Below are 16,793 nucleotides of genomic sequence, written 5' to 3' on the forward strand. Positions count from 1 at the left end.
AGTTAACCACCAAAAAGCCAGAAGTGTGCTATGGCTCAAATTCTTGCCTTGAGCAAAAGGAGCTCAGCAACAGCACCCCTGCCCAGAGTTCAAGCCGCAGGACTGGCAAAAGCAAGCAAACAAACATTACATTATACAACACCAAGAGTGAACCTAATGGTCTCCTGACTGTTGGGATTTCTCAGTTTGGGTGAGGTAATGTGTGGTTGAGCAGTTGGCACTTGGACTTGCCTCTTCTGTGTATGTAATATTTGTTAAGTGCTCATGTCTCGTTCCCTTTCGGTCGAGCAGATGAATTACCAGGATGCCTTGGAAAACAGCAGCCTGAGCTGAGGGCCTTTCCCTGGATGTGTCTATACATTCCCAGCTCAGAATTCTGGATGATGAACATCCCAAGGGGAAGTACCATCATGGCTTAAGTGCTTTGAAGCCCATCCGGACCACTTCCAAGTAAGAAGCTCTGAAGGTTCATGAGTCATCGGCAAAGCACCAAAAGCATTTTTGAAAATTTGGACTGAGATGAGGCAGTTGGGGAGATGTACTTTTAATCAACAGAACTGTTTACTGAAGTGTATTTTAAATATTGTCTTCTGGGTGTATGTTGAAGTTTTGTGACTTGGTTTCTCTTTACAGAAACCAACACCCAGTGGACAATGCTGGCCTCTTTTCCTGTATAACATTTTCATGGCTTTCTCCTCTGTCCCACGTAGCCCACAAGAACAGGGAGCTCTTAATGGAAGATGTGTGTCCTTTGCCCAAGTATGAGTCTTCTGATGTGAACTGCAGAAGGTAGGCATCTCTGGTTCATCCTGTTTTCCACATACCGGATGCTAGGCCTAAGACAGGAGGGTGTGAATTCTGCAGCTGTCCTGGGTGGGGCGGTCTCCTAGGGGTGGCTTCCCCTTTGCTCTTCTGCTTTATTTCCTATTTCACTATCATACTATTTTAAGCATGGGCTCTCTCTCTCTCTCTCTCTCTCTCTCTCTCTCTCTCTCTCTCTCTCTCTCTCTCAGCCCTGCTTCTCTTCCTGAGTCTGAAGGGAGATTTTGTGGCTGCCTTGTGACAGAATACATTTTTGTGGTAGCTGATTGTATGATTAAAATCTAGTTTGCTACTTTGCTTTTTACCACAGCATCCTTCAGAAAGGGCGGGGGCCCTGACAAAGGAAGTTATCCCTAGACTTTATTCAGGGGTAGGCCTTTTGGGGATGGAAGGAAGGGCTCTTGTTCTCATCATTTTCTGTACCTTGGAATGCTCCCTATCTGGAATAAATATGCACATACACAGAAAGGGATTTTTCTCTAGAAGGTAAATACTATGTGTATAATTTTAAAGGAGAGACTTGTATGTGCTATTTCAGAGCCTTCAGACAAAGAAACTATGGGAGGGAAGCTAGGGTGTGTCTTTTTCTCTGAGGAGATGTGTAACAGGAAGAGATATGCTTTGTTAAGACTAGGGAGACTGCGGCAAGAAGAGCTGAATGAAGTTGGACCAGATGCTACCTCCCTGAGAAGGTTTGAGTGTATCTTCTGCCTCACCAGGCTCATCCTGTCCTTCATGTGCCTGATGATCTCGTAGCTGGTGGGCTTCAGTGGACCAGTAAGTTCTAACCATCTTCTGATGGTCTCCAGGAGCCCAGCCCTGTTCAGCTCTTAACTCTCTTGTGCAGTTACTGGGGTTATGCTCAACTTGGGGTAGTTAGCAGCTTTAGAGATACCTCCTTCTCTGTTGGAATGGGTCAGTGGATTTGGGAGTAATGGTGGCTTCCCAAGCACTGAAATGATGATGGGTTGTACTGGGAGAGAAGAAAGAGCTAATTTGCATTCCTAGGGTGGGAGTGAAACTGAACTGATCCTGGTTCTGCACAGGACTGTGCTTCTTGGTTATATGTTGATGTGAAATAACAATCTTGATCTGGGCAGATGTGTCATGGCAGTATTGTGAACATAGTCTTACTTTGTATGCACTGTGAACCAGCATGGTAACATACCAAATGCCTGGAAGCAAAGTATCATGATTAACAGTTGGCAAATGAACCCTCAAGGAGCTAGAGGATTGTCAAGGTTTTCAGAGTTTGACTTGGAGTCCATTTCAAGCTTTGGTGTACAGGGTAAGCAATGGCAAGTGTTGGGGTATTAATCTTGGTATTTTCCTAGTCTAACAGAAGCAGAGTAGGTAAGGGAGTCTTTGACAGTTTTCTGGGCATCTGTTTTTTTTTTTAATTAATTAAATTTTGTTGAGAAGTTGTTGTGCAAAAGGGGTACAGCTACATAATAGGGCAGTGAGTACATTTCTTGTGATATCTTACACCTTCATTTTTCTTTCCCTTCCCTAGATCAGGTAGGCATATATACAATACCCAGTGTACCAAAAACCATATACAGTAGCCACATGGTGTACGACAAAGGAAATTCACCTAGAACTTTAAATATAGCATCAATAATAGAATTTGCTTATCCTGTCTTATATGATCATACATACATAGCTGTTGAGCTATTGTGATCCACTGAGAGGTCTATTTTACACCTGTTTATGTTTAGTAGTTGTTTCGTTTTAGATACGTAATGTAAGGTCGCTGACCCAAACCTGTGGAAATACCATTTGACAAGATTTTTTTGTTTCACAGACCTGTCCCCCCCCACCAACCACATTAACAGTCATATATCAAGGAGACCATACCCCTTTGTTCTCTGTGTTCTAGGTTTGTAAGACTTTTTTTTTTTTTTTTTTTTTTTTGCCAGTCCTGGGCCTTGGACTCAGGGCCTGAGCACTGTCCCTGGCTTCTCTTTGCTCAAGCCTAGCACTCTGCCACTTGAGTCACAGTGCCACTTCTGGCCATTTTCTGTATATGTGGTGCTGGGGAATTGAACCCAGGGCTTCAAGTATACAAGGCAAGCGCTCTTGCCACTAGGCCATATCCCCAGCCCTGTGTTCTAGGTTTGTCTTGCTAAACATTATTTGTCCCAGTTCTGATCATTTCCCTGCGAATAACAATATTTTATCATTTCTAATCGCTATGTAGTATTCCATTGTGTATAGGTAACACACTTTTTTAATCCATTCATCTGTAGAGGGGCATCTGGGTTGTTTCCATATTTTGGCTATTGTGAATTGTGCAGTGATAAACATGGATGTGCAGATGTCCTTTTGATACTCTGAGACCTGTTGTTCAGGTGCCTAGGAGTGGTATGGCTGGTTCATAGGGTAGGTCTATGTTGAGTTTTGAAGAACCTCCATACTGTTCTCCAAAGTGGTTGTACTAATTTTCACTCCCACCCACAGTGGAGAAGGGTTCCTCTTTCTCCGCTTCCCCTCAAGCATTTGTGGTTGGCTGAGTTCAGAGTATAGGCCATTCTAACTGGAGTGAGGTGGTATCTCAGGGTTGTTTTTATTTGCATTTTCTTTACTTCCAGGGATGTTGAACATTTCCTCATATGTTTCTTTGCCATTTTTATCTCTTCTCCTGAGAAGTCTCTCTTTAGCTCTTTGCCCATTTAATAATTGGTTTACTGGGTTTGGAGGGGGTTAGTTTTTTGAGTTCTCTGTAGATGACAAATATTAGGGCTTTGTCTGTTGCTGTGCTGGTGAAGATCCTTTCCCATATGTTTGGCTGTCTTTCTAGTTTGGTGGCTATGTCTTTAGCTGTGCAGAAACTTTTTATTTTGTGGTAGTCCCATTTGTTGAGTCTCTCCCCTATCTGTTGTGCCCCTGGGTCTATATTCAGGAAGTTCCTTCCTATGACTATACGTTCTAGCTTCTTTCCTACTCTGTCCTTCAGTAGTTTCAAAGATTCAGGTCTGATGTTGAGGTCCATGATCCATTTTGAGTTGATCTGGGCATCTGTTTTTTACACCTTCTGTGTTGCCTTACATTGAGTTTTTTTTTATTAAATCTATTCTCTACATATTTGCCTTGAGGTATCAGAGCAGTAGTACTGATTATGCTGTGCATTTTCCATGTGTGGGTAAGCTGGAGGCTCATGGTTTGAGTAAATATATGTTTAAGATGCATGGTGACTAGGTAGAACTAATTTATAGTTTTGATTTTTCTTTTCTTTCTTTTATGTTTCCTTCCCTCCCCAACGTTTGATGCCTTTTAAAAAGTTTTGATCTCTTTTGCTGAGGCAGAGAACACTATTTTTCTGATATTTCTGGGGTTTTATATTAATTGACCAACTAACACAATTTTGTATAATTTTTATGTAAATGAAACCTTGTAACTGAGATACTATTTTATGTTATTACTGATAAAAATGTCAAACATTTTCTTAGAGCCATCTTTTCCAAGAAGAGCTTCTGTCCTTGTTTCATTACAGAGCTGGTGGCTGCTCTGATCTGTAATCAAATTCTTTCATCTGGATAGCATGGCATGGAGACAGGCTTTCTTGATTCCACTCTCCTCAAAAAAAATTCCATAGGTTTTTGGGATTGTTAATTTTTTTCCTTGAAAAAAATGCTACTTATGCATGTTCAGCTTGGTGGCTTTTAAGGTCACTCCCTTGAGCCTCAGCGGTTCAATCATGAAACAACTGGAAAAGCAATGCACACATCTATTATAATAATAATTCAAAAATTATTGCTGCAGCTGTCTTTTTGAGACCTCTTTTCTTTTTGACTGGAAATAAAAGAATTAGGCCAGTTTGAGATTAGTACCAACAGTGAGCAAATTTCCTGTGAGCAAACTTGGATCCTTTTAGGAACATTCATTTTAAATTTTTGCAGATTTTCTAAGCTGGCATGATTTCAAACTGGCTTGCCCTGTTCTTACATAAGAACACCTTCCCCAGATTACAAGCTTTCCAAGTTATTTCTTGTTTCCTCGTAGGTGTCCTTGTGACCTGTTAGCCAAACAGACCAAATAAAGCACAACCAAGCCTGTGCTTTGTGTGTGTGTGTGTGTGTGTGTGTGTGTGTGTGTGTGTATGTGTGTTTAAATTCACTGGCCATCTGATGGTGGGATGATCCAAGGGTCGGGCAATGCCAGGGAGTCAGTGACCCATGTACAGTTTACATAATCACAGTGAACAGAGTACCAGAATCTGTCCAGTTAGAGATGAAGAGTCAAAACTTATAAAACTAACAGAGACATTTTGGGGTCCTTTTAGACTCAGATAGTTCTGAAAAATCCAGGCCTTTCCTAGATGTCTCTGTACAGTTGGCATCTGCCTTAGATCCAGCCACAAGAGAAAGCTGCCTCCAGCAGCACTGTCTCTTGGTGAATGTGAACTGCCCCAAGGCCCTGGGGCTAAAGACAGTGAAAAAACGTTTGAGTAGGTAAGTTCTCACCCTCCATCCTTCTCTCCATCTGCAGCTTGCTTGGTGCTGTCAGGATCTGGACTTGAGGGGAACCTCTGTAGTGGAACCAGTGACAGAAGCTGTTCTTGAGAATTTTCAGGATGGCTGTATTCTGTGCTCAGAATGAGAGAGTCAAGCTGGGCAGAATCTCTCACCAAGAGTTCAGGTATGATAATGTTTATTCACTGGGAATCGCTTTCCACAGCCAGACAGCTATGCTGATAACCTGGAGTTTTCTCCCAGTTTGTTTAGACTTAAGTGATAAATGTGTAACTTTTTTTAAACTGAATTCTGTTTGGATATTTCAATAAAAACCTGTTTTTCTTCTCCCATACAAAGTCATATCCACTGTCATTACTTTTGTTAAAACCCTGAGTTGGAAGTTCTTTAATCTACTGTTTCCTCTTTCCCTCCCTTTAAAGTTTTACATAGTGTTAATATTGGTTCTGTCCTTTGCCTTCCCTGCCCCTCCCCTCTGGGAGAGGCTGGTGCTCTTACTCAGTGCTGAAAGGGGCACTGTAAAGGGATGGGAAGGAAGAAGCCCAAACAACAGCCTGCTGTCCTTGCAAGCCTTTCCTGGAGACTGGTCCACAGTTCCTTGGTGTGTGAGAAAGGGCTTCATCTGGTGCCATCTCCTGAGTGCTTCAGGGGAGGAGGAAGGGCTCTGTGACTCAGGTCCATATTTTGGATGCATACTGGAAAAGAAGCTAATCTTCTTGGTAGTAAACCAGCAACCCATGCATGTGTGCAATGGGGAACCAATCATTGCATTTAAACCTAAAAATAAAAATTGGAGGGAGGGCAGAGAGAATATAGTAGTTCTCAGAATCAGAACTCCTCTATAGATCGAGTTATAGAGTATGACATAAGTCTCATTAATGAGAATATCCTAGGGCCTAGGAGACATGTGATATTAAGCTACTTTTGGGAAAACAGAAAAATACAAATTAGCTCAGAGTCTGGCTTCTGAAGATCAGCATTAGATACTTGAAGATAATTGTACCTCTGTTTCTGTCTGTGGTTCAGTGCTGGCTTATACCTGTGTTAACCTTTGCTGTAAGAAAACAAGGTAGATGGGTGGGTGGGCTTTGAGTTTACTCTTTTTCTTCCTTAGGTTGGGGGATTGGTTTGGCTTTCTTTTGCTGTGGTATGTTTTGCTTCATTTTTGCCAACCTCAACCTTAGTATTAGCTACAAGGACTTGAAAAGACTCCAAAGAATGCCAGCCCTTTTTCTTCAAGGCCTAGAATTTTATATTCCATCATGAACAGACATAGCTTCCACATAGCTTCATGTATCAACAGCACCAGTAATTATAAACAGAGTGCCTCTTTAGGGACTTTTTAGGATATTTTGTGTTTTAATTCTCTTTCCTTAGCAGCAACGTCTTTATTCCTAGAGCTTCTACTCCGGTGGAGAATCACTACAGCTTCAGGACCTGAGTGGCATCTTCCTGACGGACTGCTTTGGACTCTGGAAACATATTGCTTCTGTTTTGTATTTCCAATGTGTGTAGTTATGACAATAGCCAGAGACCAGATGACCTGTTAGATGCTAGCCCTCTGTAGCTGAACTCTGTATGCTCTTGCTGTCGTACAGTGTTTGTGAGATGGTCTTTGAAGATGGTATCTTTATATATTTTTTCTTTCATTTTCAATAAAAACACATTATCTCCACCTCTTGGTATTTAATACTGTTGTTGAATGTGCCTGTGTGAGTGTGTGCCCCAGCATTGCAGGACCTCAGAGCTGGAGGTGGTCCTTAGTGGTTCTTGGGGGCTGGTGGTTCCCTCCCTGCAGGTGGTGTTAGACATATGCTACCTGATGTAACATGTTTTTGTTCTTGGGAGGGAGTGGTTGTAGGGAGGGCCTGAGGGAGGGTCTCTAGAGTTGTTTTGGTCTGCTTTGATTACCGCTTCTGTACTATTAAACTGCTGATGTTTATTTTCAGGAATGTTTTGCAAATGCACTTCTCGCTCTTCTTTTTTTTGAAATTTAATTTATTAATTGAACACATATTTTTGACAAGGTGTTGTGCAAAAAGGGTATTTTATCAAATAAACATGTTTGATAGGATACTGTTGGACCTGGGTTACTGCAGCTGAAAGTCAGGACACGGAGGACGCCAGGTGAATGAACCAAATGCATATTTTATTTTAGGAAGGCCAAGGTTTTTATACCATTTCAGAAATAGGATCATAAGACATCAGTTTACAACTTCAGGAGTAGAGATCAAGTGGAAGGATATTTTACATATCAAGGCATGTGGTATTTACTACTATAGTACTACTTACTGTAGGCACACTGTTCCTTTTTATCAAATAAGTATGTTTGAAAGGATAAAAAGAAGGGTCTTAATTTTATTTAAAGAAATGTATCCATGTGTGGAGATACTGGAATTAGGTCAAATATATACTTTTGAATAAACATGTATTTAGAATGAATTTCAGCTCATAGACAGGTCTATGTTACATTAGAAAGAGTAATGGTCATGATGGTGTCCTTAAGGAAAAAGTTTCTAATCTTGCCTGTACAATATCCTGGGTCAGTTATAGTGGGCTGGGTATCTGTAACATTTGGTCTTCCAGGAAAGATTTTTTTCATTGCTTGAACCCTGATGACTGTGGTGTGAAGCAGACTACTCTTTCTATCCTAACATAGCACTGTGACATTGGGTATGGTTGCTGTGGGGATGTTGACAGCTATGTATATTTCTCCCTATTGGCCTTTGTGGTGAAATACCTCTTGGAGTATACCCAGGCAGCAGAGTCTTATCTGCAGTATAGATTGCTGTTGGTACTAGGCCTCCTTCTGACAGAAGTTGTGCGCTCTTGGTCACTTGCACTGACTTGGGCATGGAATTACCGAACTGGTGTCTGTGTACAGGGGGCTATCCTAACCATGGCATTAAAGAAGATCCTTAAGCTAAAGAACATTAAAGAGAAGTCCCTGGATGAGGTGAGTATGTCCTACACAAAGCCCTCTTAGTGAGGACTCCTTTCCCCTGGGGTCACTTTTTGCTGAGATCCTCCTGAGACAAGTGGCAGTAGCCTGTGTCTTCAAAAGGTCTCCTCACTGCTCTTTGTATCTTTAGCTCATAAATATTGGCTCCAACAATGGGCAGAGGATGTTTGAGGCAGCTGCTGTTGGCAGGAGGACCTGTTGTTGCCATCTTGGGCATGGTTTACAATGTGATCATTCTAGGACCAACGATCTTACTAAGCTCGGCTGTTTTCATCCTCTTTTATCCAGCAATGGTGAGCAAGCCTTCTAGCCATATTAGGACAGCAATTCCTCCTTGGGAAACTAATACCTTCAAGGGAATTATAATAGATCTCATCCTCTGATTGGAAATTTCCCCAAATCAGCTCCTTGGTTTGGAGAAGTCCAGAACTAGGCAGTATAGTCCCATGTGGGTAGGTAATCACTTGTGGGGAAGAAGTTACCTCTTGCAAAAAGCAAGTGGCATTGGCTTCTAGTAACATTACAAAAGAGGAGTCTGAGGGAAGGAGAAAGCCAGCAGGTGAATGTTGCCTGGATAACATAGTAGTGTCTGAGTTATGTCACCTCCAGTTGGTATTTTCAGTCCTCCTGCCCCTGCTTTGGTAGCCCTCAAAATCTTCAATCATAGTGAGAATAAAGAGTACTTTGTAGTCACTGCCTTACCAGAGACAAGAATTAAATAATTCTTGATTATAATGAAGTCCCTTTTATTAAAGAAAAAAGAATACAACTACATAAGAGCCAGCCTGTCCCAGAAAACAGAATTATATGCTCACAGAGTGATTTCCAGCAGGTCAGGCAGTCCATTTTGAATGAGATATGATCTTGCTTTTCCTTTCAGATATTTCTGTCACGGCTTCAGGAGAAAATGTGTGACTGCCACAGATAACTGTGTCCCGAAGATGAATGAAGTTCTCACCTATATTAAATTTATTAAAATGTATGCCTGGGTCAAAGGATTTTCACAGAACATTCAAAGTGAGTTTAAAAAGTATCCTGTGGGGCTGGGAATATGGCCTAGTGGCAAGAGGGCTTGCCTCATTTACATTAAGCCCTAGGTTCGATTCATCAGCACCCCATATATAGAAAACAGCCAGAAGTAGCACTGTAACTCAAGTGACAAAGTGCTACCTTGAGCAAAAAGAAACCAGGGACAGTGCTCAGGCCTTGAGTTTAAGCCCAAGACTGGCCAAAAAAAAATATCAGTTGCTCATGCCTGTTATTCTAGCTGCTGAGGAGGCTGAGATCTGAGGGTCAGGATTCAAAGCTAGCCCTGGCAGGAAAGTCTATGAGACTCTTATCTCCAGGTAATCACCAGAAAAGCAAGTGTGGTACTGTGGCTCAAGTAGTAGAGTGCTAGTCTTGAGCTGAAGAGCTCAGGGTCAGTGCCTAGGCCCTGAGTTCATGCCTCAAGGCCGACCAAAAAAAAATAAAAATAAAGAAGTGTGTGTGTGTGTGTGTGTGTGTGTGTGTGTGTGTGTGTGTGTAGCTACTCAGGAGGCTGAGATCTGAGGATCACATTCAAAGCCAGCCTGGATAGGAAAGTCTGTGAGACTCATCTCCACTTAATCACCAGAAAACCGGAAGTGGTGCTGTGGCTCAAGTGGTAGAGCACTAGCTTTGAGCTGAGGAGCTCAGGGTCAGCACCCAAACCCAGAGTTTGAGCCGCATGACCCAAACACACACACACACAAAAGAAAAGGAATGAAAGTTTCTGGGGGAGAGACAGAAGATAGCACCAACACAATAGGGAGGCACCCCCGAACACTCCAACCAAATAGTGAGATGGGAACTCCAACACCCAACGCCCCATCAATATTCCAGCAAACTCAGAAACAAACTGAGAAACACAAGAAACAAAAAAAGAACAAACAAAGAAAAGCCTACAATCTGCACAAAACTGGAAAATCTCTGGGGTACACCCCCTCCATCCCGGCCCGAAGAGGGCCAGGCCTGGAAAGTGGCCCCTGCACTGGCGACGGGACTGCAGATCTTCAGCAAGCACGGAAGCAACAGCAGAAAAGTCCGGCCACAAGTGCAGAGACCAGACAGCAGGAGCTCTATGGGACCCAGACCATGCACAGACTGGGCTGAGCCAGAAGGCGATGTAGGACCGAAAGGAACAGGACCAGACAACAGTGAGGGAGGCCAGCACTGTGGATGGGGAGAGCCAGGGCACAGCTTTGCCACACCTCACCCTGGAAAATCTCACAGCCTTGCAGGACATACACACACTCCAGGACCAGTAAGTTCCCCATCCCCCCCAACCCTACAGGAGATGAGCTCTGGCAGAGACCCAAAACTTGACATGGACCTCATTGCCAGGGGACAAAGAATCTAGAGCTCCCTCCCTCCCCTCCCGGCCCTGAGGGAACACAAGAGCCCCATATCTAGTGGTTCTAGGTCCCTACATCTCCTGGAAGAACACAGGAGCTACCAGTGGGCAGAGCAACTCCCAACAAAGTTGCTGGGGAGACACAATAGGTTAGCAACCCCCAAAGCCCCAGCTGGGGTGCCTGACTCTGTATACACCCCCCCCACAGCAGGGACCCAGGGACTGGTGGTCATTTGTCCTCTGCTTGAGGCTTTCCCGTTTGCACAGACTTTTTGAACAACAGATGCACTCATGCTCGTGTGTAATACCAGGGTCACCTCGGCCCAAACACGCACCCCCAGGGCAGAGGCGGATAGATCGTAGGCACCAACCCCCACCCAGACACTTGAACCTGCTTGGGGCCATGCATACTGCCCCACAGCAGAATCAAGAGAGAGCAAAAGTACTCTCCAACAATCTGGGACAGCACACCCCCAAAAGAAGCAGGAGAACTTACACACATGCACCCCCAGAAGGCCAGTGTGGGTCAGCATGCTAGCCCTCCAGCAGTAGGTCCCTGAACCCACCCTCCCGCAGGAGTGCACAGGTGGACAAGCCGCCCATCAGTGGCAACACCTGCTCTGATAGGCACACTCCACACAGGTGGGCATGCCATCCAGCAGCAGCAACACTCACTCTGAGAGGCCAGCACTCCTGATCCACAGCAACTAGCAGGGAAAGAAACAAAAAAGAGAAACGTTTCCATGTCACGCTAAATCAGTGACCTGCAAACACCCAACAGTGGCTCACAAGCGTCAGGACAACATGGCAGCTTAGCACGGATCTGCAGAGAAAGCCACAGAACCTACCCACCCCTAACTGTGGCTAGGGTAACTGTGTTGGCAACTATCGAGATGGTCACCCTCACCCATAGGGCAGGACGGTTCAACAGCAGAACTCAGAATACAAACAAGTCCCCACTGGCAGACCAGCAGGAACCAGCACAAAGCCAAGCCAAAGCCGCCACCTAAAGGCCCCTGAAAGTAAGTGCAAATGGAAATCAAAAATCCCTAACTCCTTCAAGCCAGATGCATAAATCACAAAGAAATATTACAAATTTTATGAAAGGTCAAGCCAACTCGCCAGCTCCAAAAAACAGTACGACCGAAGAGGAGATGGAGAATAAAAAATCACCTGAGGCTAACACAGCAGAAATGTTTGAAATCCTCAAGAAAAAATTCAAAAACAATTCCAGGAATTTAGAATGGAAGTTTTGAAGGATCTTCAGGAAGTCAAGAAAGAAATGGAAGCAAAAATTGGTACAGTCTACTCCTCATCTAAAGACCTTAACATCCTGAGAAACAAAATGCATGAAAAAATGGAAGCAAAATACAACTCATTAAAAGAAATTACCACACTGAGAGCTGATCAGGCAACCATAAACAGCTCACTTGCCTCAATGCAAACCACAATCAAAGCCACTTGATCATTTTGAATCTTGTGTCTCTCTTTTGGATGATGATACAGCTGATAAGGACCAGAAGATTATCGTACTTCAAGAAACTGTCAAACTCGAGGGCAGACTAACCCAGGAGATAGAGGATAGGGAGAAGAGATATAATCTGCGTATAATCAGAGTAGAGGAAGGAGAGGAGTATCAGCAGGGGTATACAACACATATTCAATAAAATTATTGCAGAGAATTTTCCCAGTCACAAAAGGGAAAACCTCACCCCACCCTCACCCAAAACAGAAGCATATAGAACACCTAGCAGACAGGACCCTAGAAGAAAAACCCCCAGATACCTCATAGTGAAGGCCTCAAATTTCAACAACAAGGAGTATATTCTGAATGCAGTCAAAACAAAGAAAGAGGAATACTACAATGGAAAAAAGATCAGAATCATGGGTAGACCTCTCCACACAAACTTACAATGCATGAAGAGCCTGGAAGAACAATATCCAAGTCCTGCAGGCCAACAACTGCTAACCCAGACTTAAATACCCAGCAAAATTAGAATTTACTTTTGAGGGAAAAAACAAATCTTTCCATAGCAAAGAGAAACTAAAGGAATATGTGAACAAGAAAACAGCCTTACAGAGAATTCTAAGAGGAGAAACCCACCCAACAGAAAATGTACAGGACCTCCAAACAGAAACAGATAGAAATTACAATAGCCAGAACCCAATAGGAAAAGCAGCTCAAGAAACACAAGAAAGGAAGGAAAGGAAAGAAGCAAAACGCAGCCTAACAGGAAAATGGAAGGGGAAAAAAAAAAAACTACACCTATTCATGATCTCTATAAATGTAAACGGGCTGAACTCTCTGATAAAAAGGAAAAGATCGGCAGAGTAGATTCACAGACAAAACAGAGTCATCTGTTGTCTTCAAGACACCATCTTACAGCAAAGACAAAAACAGGCTCCAAATGAAAGGATGGAGCAAGATCTTGCAAGCAACTGCATCTACCAAAGAGGCAGGGGTAGCCATCCTGATTTCAGACAAGCTAGACTTCCCATTAAAATTAGTTCAAAAAGATAAAGAAGGACACTACAAATTAATACAGGGTAAAACCCAGGAACAAGATATCACCGTGATAAATTTATACTCACCAAGCAAAAGAGGCCCTAAATATGTCAAACAAATTCTTTCAGAATTACAGAATAAGATAGACCCAAATACAGTCATAGTGGGAGATTTTAATACTCCACTCTCTCCAAGAGACAGATCCAACACACAGAGGATTAGCAAGGGAGCCGAAGACTTAAGTAACACCATATCAAACATGGATCTAACAGATCTGTGCAGTTTTTTACACTACAGAGATTAAATACACATTCCTCTCAGCAGCCCATGGAACAGACTCCAAAATAGACATACATACTCCATAGTCCACACAAAGAATCTCAGAAAATAGAAGAGTATTGACAGTATCCCCTGTATTCTATCTGATCACAGTGTGCAATCAAGGTATCCCTCAATAACAAAGGATACTACAGAAACTACACAAACTCTTGGAGACTAAACTCCTCACTGTTATCTAACATTTGGGTCACAGAGCAAATTAAGGATGAAATTAACGAGTTCATAAGCTACAATGACAGTGAAAATACATAAAAAAGAAACCTATGGGATACAGCAAAGGAAGTGCTGAGGGGCAAGATCATTGCTCTCAGCGCATACATTAAAAGAATCGAAACAGAACAGGTGAATAACCTCATGATGCAGTTAAAACGACTGGAGAAACAAGAAAAAATTGAATCTAAAACGACTAGGAGGAGAGAGATCACAAAGATTAAAGAAGAGATAAATCTGACTGAGAATAGGAAGACCATTCAACAAATAAATAAAAGTAAAAGCTAGTTCTTTGAGAAAAATAAATAAAATTGACAGAGCCCTAGCAAGACTTATCCAAAAAAAAAAAAAAAAAAAAAAGAAGAGACTCATATCTGTAAGATCAGGGACTCCACCAGAAAAATTACAACAAATACACAAAATATTCAAATAATTATAACAATTCAAAACAATTATAAGGAACTATTTCCTTTAGTCACTAAAGAATGAAAATTTTACAGCAATGGATCAATTCTTAGAGAAGTATAAACTGCTCAAACTGAATCAAGAAGAAATAAATCAACTTAATAAACCAATAATCTACAGCGAGATACAGGATGTAATCAAGAGCCTTCCAACAAAGAAAAGCCCATGCTTGGATGAATTCACCAATGAGTTCTATAAAACCTTCAGTGAGGAGCTAATACCAATACTCCTCAAACTCTTTCGCAAAATAGAAACAGGGAGAAATCCCAAACTCATTCTATGAAGCTAATATCATGCTCATCTCCAAACCAGGCAAAGACCCAACAAAAGGAGAATTACAGACTAATATCATTGATGAACATAGATGCAAAGCTCCTCAATAAAATATTAGCTAACAAGATCCAGAAACTGATCAAGAAAATTATACATCATGATCAAGTAGGCTTCAGCCCACAGATGCAAGGCTGGTTCAACATCCACAAATCAATAAACGTAATTCACCACATCAACAGAACTAAGACCAAGAACCACATCATCATCTCAGCCGGTGCCCAAAAAGCTTTTGACAAAATACAACACCCATACATGTTAAAAGCTCTGGAGAGGACAGGAATAGAAGGAACATTCTTTAAAACAATAAAATCCATATACAACAGACAAACTGCTAATATATTAAACGGGGAGAAACTAATACCATTCCCCCTAAACTCAGGAACAAGTTAAGGTTGCCTACTCTCCTGCTTCTATTCAACATAGTGCTGGAATCCCTAGCCATAGCAGTAAGGCAAGAGGAGGACATCAAAGGGATCCACATTGGTAAAGAAGAAATCAAACTATTCCTATTCACAGATGACATGATCTTATATCTGAAGGACCCAAAAACCTCAGTCCCCAAACTCCTAGAAGTACTAAACCATTTTGGCAAAGTAACAGGATACAAAATCAACCCAGAAAAATCAGCAGCTTTTCTGTACACCAGCAATGTACAAGCAGAAAAGGAAATTGTGGAAATAATACCATTTGCAATAGCTAAAAAAAAAAAAATTACCTACGGATTAACTTAACTAAAGACGTGAATGACCTATTTAATGAGAACTATAAAAATCTAAAAAGGGAAATCAAAGAGGACACCACGAGATGAAAAGACCTCCCATGCTCATGGGTAGGCAGAATCAATATAGCGAAAATGGCCATATTGCCCAAAATGTTATACAAATTCAATGCAATCCCCATCAAGGTCCCATCTACATTCTTCACTGAAATAGAGAAAACACACAGATTCATATGGAACAGCAAAAGTCATAGAATAGCCAAAGCAATCCTAGTCAAAAGCAGCACAGGAGCAATCACAATACCAGACTTCAAGCTCTATTATAGAGCCATCATATGAAAAACAGCCTGGTACTGGCATAAAAACAGACCTGAAGGCCAATGGAATAGCTGCATTCTTACAGTCAGATGATATTTGACAAAGGAGTTAAAGACATACAATGGAAAAAACATAGCCTCTTCAACTATTGGTATTGGGAACACTGGGTGGCCACATGTAGAAAACTCAAAGTGGACCCTAGCCTATCACCATGCACCAAGATGAACTCAAAATGGATTAAGGACCTCAACATCAGACCTGAAACCTTGAAACTTCTGAAGGACAGAGTAGGAGAGATACTAGAACTTATAGGCACAGGTAGAAACTTTCTGATCAGAGTCCAGGGGCACAACAGATAGGGGAGAGGCTCGACAAATGGGACTACTACAAAATAAGTTTCTGCACAGCTAAAGACATAGCCACCAAACTAGGAAGACAGCCAACCACATAGGAAAGGATCTTCACCAGCACAGCAACAGACAAAGGCCTAATATCTGTCATCTACAGAGAACTAAAAAAAAAACAAAAAACACTAATCCCCTCCAAACCCAGGAAACCAATTATTAAGTGGGCAAAGGAGCTACAAAGAGACTTCACAAGAGAAGAAATAAAAATGGCAAAGAAGCATATGAGGAAATGTTCAACATCCCTGGCAGTAAAGGAAATGCAAATAAAAACAACCCTGAAATACCAACTCACTCCATTTAGAATGGCTTATACTCTGAACTCAGGCAACAACAAATGCTGGAGGGGATGCAGAGAAAGAGGAACCCTTCTCCACTGTTGGTGGGAGTGCAAATTGGTACCACCACTTTGAAGAACAGTATGGAGGTTGCTCTAAAAGCTCAACATAGACATACCCTATGACATAGCCATACCACTCCTAGGCATCTATCCTCAACAACAGGTCTCAGGATATCAAAAAGACATCTGCACATACATGTTTATTGCTGCACAATTAAAAATAGCCTAAATTTGGAAACAATCCAGATGCCCCTCTACAGATAAATGGATCAAAAAATGTGGTACCTGTACACTATGGAATGCTACATAGCGATTAGAAATGAGAAAATACTGGTATTTGCAGGGAAATGGTCACAGCTCGAACAAATATTGTTCAGTGAGAGAAGCCTAGAGCACAGATACCAAAGGGGCATGGTCTCCTTGATATATGACTATTGGGGGCAGAGCAGTAGAGACCAGGTCTGCAAAAAAACAAACTTCTTTTCAAATGTTATTTCCACGTTTGGGTCAGCGACTTTAAATTATGTATC

At 42.0% G+C, this 16,793-nt stretch overlaps 1 pseudogene; it reads left to right on the top strand.

Annotated features, from left to right (window-relative positions):
- Window positions 1-304: 304 nt before the first annotated feature.
- On the top strand, window positions 305-5,421 carry LOC125366920 (annotated as a pseudogene).
- The last annotated feature ends 11,372 nt before the right edge of the window (window positions 5,422-16,793 follow it).

This window comes from Perognathus longimembris, chromosome 18, assembly GCF_023159225.1.
Source record: "Perognathus longimembris pacificus isolate PPM17 chromosome 18, ASM2315922v1, whole genome shotgun sequence".
NCBI lineage: Eukaryota > Metazoa > Chordata > Mammalia > Rodentia > Heteromyidae > Perognathus > Perognathus longimembris.